Consider the following 11,037-nt stretch of genomic DNA (forward strand, 5'->3'; position numbering starts at 1 on the left):
TAAGTGGCAGGGCTGATGGGAATTGTAGTTCATGAACATCTGGGGGCCATAGTTTGAAGACCCCTGGGTGTCTGGATACCTCCAGAAATTACAACTGATCTTCAAACTAGCTTATTTGTTTAAAACATTCATTCCATTTCTCTTGGAGAAAATGGCTACTTGGAAGGCATTATACCTGAGATCTCTCCCTGTCCTGGGTCCCACTGTCCTAGGCACAACCCTGAAATCTCCAGGTATTTCTGAACCCAAAGTTGGCAACCTTAATTTTGGTAGCTTTAGAAGGGTGTAACTTGGACTGCACCACAAGGAAGCTTTTAAATGCAAAGTATGAGCTCTGCTAAAGAAGAGGCCCTCTGTTGTTGCACCACTGCCCCATAAAAGAGACAAAGGGATGACCTTACCTGAGTTATCCTTTGTTTCCAGTCCAAAACCATCCTCCCTCACCCTCCAAGGAGGAAAATAACAAGTCAGAATTAATCTGAGGTTAATCTGCTCAAGTTAATCTCTAATTAAAAGGTTAGCTCAAGTTAACCCCATTAAAATGGGTGAAAGGAATTAACACCACTGGGAACAGGGTTTTGCAAATTGAAAAGTGCTCTGCAAAAGGAGAACCCATTAGGGCAGATGTGGAACTCCTGCTTTCAGAAATGCACCCTAAAGATAGGTAAAGAACTTAATTGTGGGGGGGGGGAGTGGCTCCAGGGGGAAGCATCTGCTTTTCAGGCTGAAGGCTCCAAATTCAATCCCCAGTATCTCTAATCCACAGATGTAAAACTCGCGGCCCTCCAGATGTTATGGACTACAGTTCCCATCATCCCTTGCCTCCATAACATCTGGAGGGCCGCGAGTTTTACACCTATGCTCTAATCAAAAGGATCTTGTAGTAGGTAGGTGACGTGAAAGATGTCCACCTGAGGCCAGCTGTTATCAGCCTGAGCAGACAGTGCTGGTCTTGACAGCCAAAAAGTCTGATGCAGTATGAGGCCACTTCTTATGCATTCAGAACCATGGAAACTCTTGGGAATGCAACCAGCTCCTTTAAAACAGGATCCTGACAGTAAAATGCGATTAAACCCTACTGAGGTCTCTCTTTTCCCTAAAGCCCTCCCCACCCAGGCTCCCCTCTCAAATCTCCAAGTATTTCTGCATGAGGATCTGGCAACAATATGTGGAAGTCCAGGCACACGCCTGTCAAAAGTTCATGTTCCACCTTGTGGTCTTAGTCATGTGTGAATTGGCCTTGGCCTTATTCTGAACGGATTTCAGTAGAGAAAGAGGGACTGAAAGAAGGTGCCAAAGGCTTGAGCAAAAAAGTGCGGAGTGGGGGGGAAATGAGACAGCTGGCATTATGCAGGTGTTTTGGAAGGCAGTACCAAGTCTAAAGGGCAGCAAGGGAGGCGAGGCAGAGTTGCTGGAAGAAGCACGAGACCTTCAGAAGGTGTCGAGTCAGTGGCATGACGTTCATGGGCGCTGACGTGTCAGGGTCCAACATTCAGCATGCAGCCTGCTTCCACGTTGCCTTTGTGTAGCCGAAATATCGTTCCTGGAGGAGATTTTGCACAGCCGGATTCTTTCGAGATACAAGTGGTTACGTCAACAGGCTCCGCTGCTGGTCCCGCACCAAACTGCAGCCTTTTGCCACTGGAGAATAAATTAACATTTCCCAAAGGCTCAACAGAGGTAGGATTTGTCTGAAGATTACGTTGATTAAATCATCAAGCACTATAATCCCCCCTAACAAGGCTGCAAGAGGGATATGAAAATACAGATATCAGCTGCTGAGCCCCAGCAAAGGGATGGCAAAGTCATCTCCCAAAGGCACCAGCTGTTGCTCAAACCGTTGTATGCCTCACACACATCTTCTGTTATCTTCACAGATGAAAATAGGGATACACTTCTGATCGTAAGACCCCCTACTCACACCAAGGTTCTTTGTCCAAATTGCCCGTTCCTTGACACATTCAGAGACACACAAGCATGCCAGGATTGGAAAAGAATTTCCATGGGTGTCTGATTCGTTTCATGTCCCTCCATTTTGATGATGTTTCTTCTTGGTGAGAAAACAAACTCGAAACCTTTATTTTCACACATCTCTCTTTCCTGGTGCTGACTTCTCCCATGAAATCAGTACTTTTTTTTTTTACATCACCTGCGGTTTTTATTTGCCCTTGGGATTTCTACTTTTAATGGTTTTCTGTTTATAGGGCCAGCTTTTAAAACATTATTTTATACATATTTATTTGTTTCAAACTGGGTGATGTCAGCCACATCAAAAATACTTTTATGCAAAGCAACAAACAGAAATATTTGAAATCGTTCTCATGTTTTTATCTCACAGTTCTTCTAAAGAGCTTGAGGAACATACATGATCTCCTCCCTATTCTAAGGTGTTTTCATGATAAGAAGATGAGTTGGATTTATATCACCCCTTTCTCTCCTATAGGAGACTCAAAGGGGCTTACAAACTCCTTTCCCTTCCCTCCTCACAACAAACACCCTGTGAGGTAGGTGGGGCTGAGAGAGCTCTGGAGAACTGTGACTAGCCCAAGGTCACCCAGCTGGTGTGTGTTGGAATGTGCAGGCTAATTTGAATTCCCCAGATAAGCCTCCACAGCTCAAGCGGCAGAGCGGGGAATCAAACCTGGTTCCTCCAGATTAGAGTACAGCTGCTCTTAACCACTACACCACTGCTGCTCCTGGGAGATAGGCTGGATTGAGAGCACAAACCTGGCCAAAGATCACCCGGTGAGCTTCACAGCAGAAAGGAGATTTGAAGTAACCGTTTAACTGCATAAGTGATTAAAAATGAAGTGCCACTGCTTATGCACACATGTTCACAAACACGGGCATTAAAATCTCTCTCTGTCTCCACACACACTAGCACTGTGACCTTCCAGAGTCCATTAAGGGCTAGCTTAGCTAAATTTTGTGTTTGTGTGTAGTGTTGTGAAGCCATGACCAACTCAACCCTGTAAGGTTTTCAAGGTCAGTGATGTTCGGAGGTGATTTGCTGGTGTCTTCCTCTGCATAGCAACCCTGGACTTGGCATGGTTCCAAATGCTACTCCTATCTAAAGACCCTGCTTAGCTTCTGAAAACCAGCAGATCAGATTAGGCTGGGCCATCCAAAGCCCTTTCCGCACAAACCAAATAAAATGTTTTGAGGCAGGAAATAAAATATTTCCTCCATGGAGCTCCACACGCCCAAATCATTGTATTTGCATGCTGTGCCCAAGCGATTTTTCTTTTGAAACTGTTTTTTTGGAAGCCTTTCTTTTGTGAAACTGTTTTCACTTGCTGAGTGAATCTTGCTGTGTGAATCTCTTCAAAACATTTCCCAAGCCACTCTACAGTCTCCGGACTGCCTCCTGAGCACCATTTTGTGAGCTTGCGGCAGCAACCTTATGCCACATTTTGGTCATTAAAAAAAAATTTCGGAGATCATGTCTCTGTAGATACGACCCCTAGAGAATCACAGCCTGAGGCTTTGAAGCTCTGCAGGAAAAAATGGAACGACCACAAAATGGCGGCTGGGAAGCATTTCGAGGGGGTGAGTGTGAGCAAAAGGTTTTTTTAAAAAAAATGTTTGCAAGGGTTTGTGGGAATGGGCCCAACTCAGGAATATTATTAGGCATAGGAAGGGGAAAGTGAGGATGGGGGTATGAGGAATTGTGTGCATCGAGGAATGCTGCTGTAAATTTCGTTGTGCGTGCACAATGACAATAAATGCTTATGCTTATAACTACTTACACAGGAAGTCTGTAGCGCCTCACTTTCTGTGAGGAAGTGTCCATTGAGTGGCTGGGCTTAAGCCTTTTAAAACAAGCACTACTATGGACATAGTGCTGGGAGATTAAAATTGATTTTGGTGTAGTGAATATTGCAAAAAGGGAGAGGTGCTGTTGTAGGAAGGATTATAAAACAAAAACTAGAAGGTGGTAGCTTAGTTAGGCCATTCCAAGTTTGACGTTGCCTTTTTCTGAATGTTTCAAAAAATCCTAAGAGCTACGGCGTAAACCTGATCCCTAATAACAAGCCATGCTTTTATTATAGTTTTTTTTAATTTTTGCCCTTTCCCTGAGCAGCTAAGAGCGTCACATGCTTTTGCAAGCATCGATGTGTCCTATATGTTAAGTGCTCATTTCTGATGAGTTAAACCTGCCTTTAGCCTTCTACTAGAAGAAGCGTGTGTAGCTGCTGACCTGTGGTGAAGGATTACAAGGGTCACCGTTTTGCGCCTCTTATGCTCTGAGCACACAAAATCTGTTCTAACGACCTTAGACCTAAATCAGAGAGGAAGTTTTGTTCTCTTCATACCTGTACAGAGAATTTTAAAAAGCTGGAGCTGCTCAGTTGGGAGTAGGGGGAGCACAGTTGAGGGCAGGAGGAGAGAGCAGTTAGCATTTTAAAACGCTTGCTTTATACATATGTATATAACAACTCCACGCAGGGAAGCACGGCAAACGAGGCTATCATGAAGGCATGCTTCTGGGCTACCAGGCTTCTTTTGAATCGAGCAAGACTGCCGGCTGTCTTCCACCCACAAACCTACCTGGCAATTATAGGTGAAAACTGACACTGGACATAAAAGCAAACAGTGGTTTCTCTGCAGTTCGCATCACAGATGTACACCAGGTTGAGTTCAGGCTTCGCTGTCAAACTGTGCCCTCCTAGACCAGGTGGGCTATCAACTTTGAAAGCTTCAAGCAGTATGCATCTGTTTTTATTGCCTTCCTCCATGCTACCAAAAAAACCCCACCCAAATATAACCGGTTATTGTGGGTTTTCTGGGCTGTGTGGCTGTGGTCTGGTAGATCTTGTTCCTAACGTTTTGCCTGCATCTGTGGCTGGCATCTTCAGAGGTGTATCACAGAGAGAAGTGTGTTCACATTTCTCTCTGTGACACACCCAGTGGTGGGATTCAGCAGGTTTGCACCACTTTGGCAGAACCGGTTGTTAAAATGATGTTTGTAAACAACCAGTTGTTAAATTATTTGAATCCCATCACTGGTCATGCACCTCTGAAGATGCCAGCCACAGATGCAGGCGAAACGTTAGGAACAAGATCTACCAGACCACGGCCACACAGCCTGGAAAGCCCACCACAACCAGTTGAGTCCAGCCTTGAAAGCCTTCGATATAACCATTTAAAACACAGGTGCAAAATTACTCAGGGGATTGCTGTTGTGTTGGTAACGGTACAGGCACTAGCCTATAGGAGGCCACTGACCGTGCTGGGAGCTTGTAGGTTTGCTTGCCTTCATCTTGCAGAAAAAAAGGTTCGGCACAGTGAAAGCTTTCATGCCAGCCCTCCGACATTCAAAACGTTGTATCTGTCTCACCTCTTGCAGAGCAGATCAATGCTCTTCTGCTCCTCTGGCTTCTATAGCGGCCTTTGCAACCAAAGCACCGCACGCTGACATTTCCTCCCTCTCAGCTCTCCACTTGCTTCGTGTTACCCACAAGGACTCAGGAAATCATTACAGTGACTCATTTCATTTCATGCCAATCCTTCCTGCCCTCTGGGTAATATTGCCGAGAAGGAATAATCCATTTGCATCCCTGGAGCGGAAGGGTGACGAGGCCTGGAATAGGACGGCCTACTGGATTTTTTCGGCACGCGCCTCTCAGCCCTCTGCATTTTGATGAGGTACGCTCAACACCGGTGGCAAACCGACATTACAGGAGATGTCTTCAAATGTGTCAAATTTCCGGCTGCAGCGGTCCCCTGACAAGCCTGAAGTTCTGAAGACAGCCTTGAAGGAAGCTCCTTCCAAAGCCGACCTGCTCGCAGGTATCTAAGGAAATTTCTGAACAGATTCGACATCGTTCCCCTTCTCTCCTTCCTGTTAACTAACTCAGCCGCATGAAATTACATCAAACCATCCAGATTTTTTTTAAAATCCAAAAAACTAATCCCTCTCATGTCCCACCTTGCCAAGAACAAGTCGGGCTTCTTTTATAACGTCTCACATGATTTTTAATGCGTCTTACATGTATTTCGTGGGGAGGGGGTCTCTGCTATGAATCAAGGAGTATAAGATAACTGGCAAAAGGGAATGTTTAAATGCACCACGTAGAGCAGGGATAGCCAACTTCTATGCCACTCTCTCTTTTTTTGATGTTGCAAAGATTTCTGACTCTCTTAGTCAAGGTTGAGAAATCAGCACTGAATCTGCAAGGACCAGTGTGGTTAGATTGTCAAATTCAGTCTGGGGAGACCCAAGCATTCAGCTGTGATATACACAGCAAGAACTTGGCTGAGAGTCAGTGCTGCCCTGTCAAGCCTACCTTGCAGGCTTACTGCAACAAGAAGAGATGTAAATTGTCCCAAGCTCCTGGGAAAAAAGGCAGGATAAAAATGTGTGCATGGGAGAAAAAAAAAAGTTATCCCCTGACTTGGCCAGTGATTCTGCCCCATGCCTCTTTGGCACCATTGAGGCCTAAGCGAGCCCTGATGTTAACTTGAAGAGGTTCCCTTTAAGCTAGGATTGGTCATCCTTTTCACTGCTGCCATATTCTCTACACCGGGTGTCTCCAACCTGTGGCCCTCCAGATGTTCATGGGTTATGGTTCCCATCAGCCCCTGCCAGCATGGCCAATTGGCAGTGCTGATGGGAATTGTAGTCTATGAACACCTGGAGGGCCATAGGATGGAGACTCCTGTTCTAAACCGTGATTCTTCAAATGTACAGTGAGGGCAAGTGAGGGCAGAAATCACTTACTAGAATGAATGTCAACATGTCTATCTTTTCCTAGTCTCTTAAGCTGAATCTGCCCAAACTCCTCATCCCACGGGATTGGCATCTTACATATACTTCATGGGGAGTGGGTCTCTGCTATGAATCAAGGAGTATAAGATGGCTGGGGATGGAGGAATGTTTAAATGCACCACTTAGAGCAGGAATGGCCAACTACTACCAGTATAAAACGCCCGTCTTCTTTGCCGTTTGAGGGAAGTAATTAATAACCCTCCCAGATTCTATATTTTAAAATTAAAGCTACAACAACAGCATTTTGATTGGGAAAAAAAGGTTGGCCATAGCCTTTTATTCAAATATTGGTTCAAGGTAAACTAAGCGTATGGTGCAGCTTGGGGGTCTGATCTGTCTCTGCTATGAATCAAGGAGTATAAGATGACTGGGGATGGAGGAATGTTTAAATGCACCATTTAGAGCAGGAATAGCTAACTACTACCAGTATTAAAGGCCCATCTTCTTTCTGCTGACAGAAAGGAGTAACGCGTGGGTTCAAATCTCCAGTCAGATTTGAAACTGACTGGGTACCTTTGGGCTAGTCACAAGCTTTCCATGTAACCTACTGTGAAAGACCATTGCGAAGATAACAGGGGAATGGAAGACCACGCCCATCACCACAATTTTCACAGAGGAGCGGTGGCAAAAAATCAGACTGGTAGGATTTTTAGCTGCAGGTACACAAACAAAAGCCACACTTTGCCCACTCACTGTGGACAACCAGAGCAAGCCCAGTGTTTTCTGCAATCATGATAATGGATAAATCTGCCCTATGGAGATCTGCCCCAATGTACAGGTGGATTAAAAGTTGTCGACACCCACTTTTGAAAAAGGTTGAAAGGCAGAAAGCAAGTTAAAGAGTCCTTTCTTCATCTCTGTTTTGGATTGGAATCAGGCACTTGAAGTTTCTGATAAGGGGGTTTATGTGTTTACAAACAAGAATCCCCTGAAGGGGTGGATTGGGAGCTGGCACTGCTGGTTCCCTACCCCAAATATAGCTCATAGCAGAGTTGTGCTATTATGGCCTGTATCACAGATGTCTGATTTTTGCACAGGTTGATGGTACAACGGACTAACGTGCGGCACATCTCTGGCTTGATTTGCAAAAGCTCCACTTCTGCACAAAGAAAAAAAAACACGGGAGAAGCATCAGTTATCTGCGCCTGTTTGAGTGCTACAGGCGAGCCGCTGGCATAGCAACAGGAGACGGACAAGCTCCTATTAAAGAGGCCGATGAGTGAGAAGTTGCAATTTGGCTGGAATGCATTTTCTTGCTTTTAACTTGAGTCGATAGGAGAGGTTGTTTACAGTATAACTGGAACCACGTCAGTGTGAAATTGGAACGACGAGGCTGCACAGGCACCGTCCCACTGCAGCCAGGATAAAAACACACACACGCTCAAGAGAGGATTACACATTCGTGAGACGTATCTGGACGAGTGGGGGCGAAGGGTGCTCTTTCTGCTTGAAAATCCCTCATAGGTTAAAGGGCCTCTGACTCGTAACACATTGCTAGGTACATAAGCTTAGGCCCTGACCTGGACTAGTTAGGGCAGCTGCTGCAGATGCCAAATGCTTGGGAGATTTGGGGCTGCATCTTGTGCCAGGGATACAAAGGCTAAATTGGCAGAACTGCTAAAGCAGCAGATGGCTTAGAATCAATCCAGAGTTCAGGGAAGAAAGCCCCCCCTCCCCCCAACAAGAAAGCAGTGGTTCCTATTCTGGAGGCCCATCTGGCAAAGGTAACTCTTGAAGCACTTTATGTTCTCGCTAAAATGGCACCCCAGAGCAAAGCTATGTATTGCCGTGGACGGAAGTGTAGCAAATCTGTTCTGCTAGCTCACTATGACCACCGGATCTTTCTGGATTGAAAATGAAAGAGTAAAGCAAACCGGTATATGCATTCCCCCCAGTCTGCCTGCAAATGACCACCTCCTCTAGGAAGATGGTACTCACATCAGGTTTGCAAAGCACGGGACACACAGCACTCATGCGAAGACATACTTGCCTAAGGATGGAACCCATGGTGACGACGACTCACTTCCAACCAATTGCCACGCATTTCATCTAGGACAGGAGAGGCGGAGGGAGAGCAGAGGTGATGTTGCATGCCGGGCTTCTCGGCCCAGCTTCTCATCCTGGTCAGCCCAACACAGATCTACACCTCATTATTTTAAAAGAAGAGTTTGGATTTATATCCTCCCTTTCTCTCCCGTAAGGAAACTCAAAGGGGTTTGCACATTCCTTTCCCTCCCCCCACATAACAAACACCCTGTGAGGTGGGTGGGGCTTGGAAAAAGCTCCGAAGAATTGTGACTAGCCCAAGATCACCCAGCTGGCAGTGCACAACTGGAGTGCACAAGCTAATTTGGTTAACCACAGCTCAAGTGGCAGAACGTGGAGTCACACCCAGTTCTCCAGATCAGAGTCCACCTGCTCTTAACCACTACACCACGCTGTCTCTGGTGTGTTTTCAAACCTCTGTGTATGTATATACACACACACAAAAAGGCACCAGTGGAAGGAGACACCCAATGATGGAAGGGATATTCACCTCTTCATCCAAGGAATGATAATAGTATTAATCTTGGCTCCTTGGGTTAGAGCAAACAGCAATGGCCGCTTGGTTCCCCCGAAAAGGTATGAGAGGGATCATAGTTCCTGGTTAAGAGAACAGGAATTGGGTAAGATTCAGGTAAGAACGATCACTGGATCCAACCTACAGCTTTGGCTAAGTGGTCTCTCTGAGCAGGAAGGGGCAGTCCACTGGTGACGTCCCTGGCCCCGCATTTAATTCCAGACATGCAAAATTCCCTTGTTCCGTATAAGCTCTTTTAACGGCTGGATGATTAAATTAGCTTTTCCGTCCTTGTGGCGAGGAGGGGATTGTAAATAAGATTGTGCCAGGGCTGGGATAGTTCCATGTCAATTTTGCAAGCTTGTTTGGCACTCTGCAGCGATAAGCTACAGAGGATTATCCTTTTCGGAGGGAGAAAACCTATACAACGAACTCACACGAACCAGCTGATTTAGGTGCTCAGAGGATGCACGGTTCCTGACCAAGAACTATAGGGAATCAAGGGTTCCATTCGAGAAACTCTGCGCTTCGCACAACACAACACAGAGCAGCAGATAGCAAGATCTGAGGTGGATAAGCTGTTGTTAAGTGGTTTTAACACCCATATCAGCAGTGGTTCAAATAGGTTTCAGCTGCACCACTTATGCTGATTTCAGAGCAACAACTTTGATTTACTGTGATGACCACTGAGCTTTCTCAACCTCTTATTGGTTGTATGAAGGCCTCATGATGCTATCTTCAAGTGCAGGGGACACCTCGTCCCCTTGATTTTCTACACTGGCTCCCCAGCTCCAGTATAAACTCCTTGTACTCACCTTTAAAGCTGTCAATAACCTCTCCACCCCTTCTTTTCTCAGCCTGCACTACCCGTCTTGCCCAAGACCTTCGATTCTCACAGGCTGAAACAAGTGGTTCCCAGGCTGAAAACGTTCCAAGTAAAATAAGCTACAGCAGTGAAGGCGAACCTTTTTGAGACTGCAACCCAAAACCCACTTATTTATCGCAAAGTGCCAACACGGCAATTTGACTTGGATACTGAGGTTTTTAGTTTAGAAAAAAACGGTTGGCTCCAAGGCGTGCGTTACTTGGGAGTAAGCTTGGTGGTAGTTGGTGGCTTTGCTTTGAAGCAACCGTGCAACTCTTCCAACGGGTGAATCACGACCCTAGGAGGGTTAACTCAGAAGCAAGCCCCATTGCCAGCAACCGAGCTTACTCCCAGCTAAAGGATCGCGCTTTACTTCTTCACATGAAAATCAGTGGGGTTTAACAGCACTTAACAGGGTTACCTACACTGCTTTCCCAAAACTAGGTCTTAGGTTTAATGCTAATAATTGAGCCCAGAGGCCCAGGCCAGCCTAGATATGTGGGACGCGGGGGGGGGGGGGGACTCTGTGCGTGCCCACAGAGAGGGCTCTGAGTGCCACCTCTGGCACCCGTGCCATAGGTTTGCCACCACTGAGCTACAGAATTAAAAAAGCGGATCACTAAGATTACTCTGAAGGAGAAAATCACCTTGGAAAGCACCTTTGGAACAGAAGTTTTAAAAAGTGTTGAGAGCTAGTGTGGTGTAGTGATTCAGAGCAGGTGGATTCTAATCTGGAGAACCGGGCTTGATTCTCCACTCCTTCACCTGAGTGGCAGAGACTTATCTGGTGAACCAAATGTGTTTTCGCACTCCTACATTCCTGCTGGGTGACCTTGGGCT

This window comes from Sphaerodactylus townsendi, linkage group LG13, assembly GCF_021028975.2.
Source record: "Sphaerodactylus townsendi isolate TG3544 linkage group LG13, MPM_Stown_v2.3, whole genome shotgun sequence".
Lineage (NCBI taxonomy): Eukaryota > Metazoa > Chordata > Lepidosauria > Squamata > Sphaerodactylidae > Sphaerodactylus > Sphaerodactylus townsendi.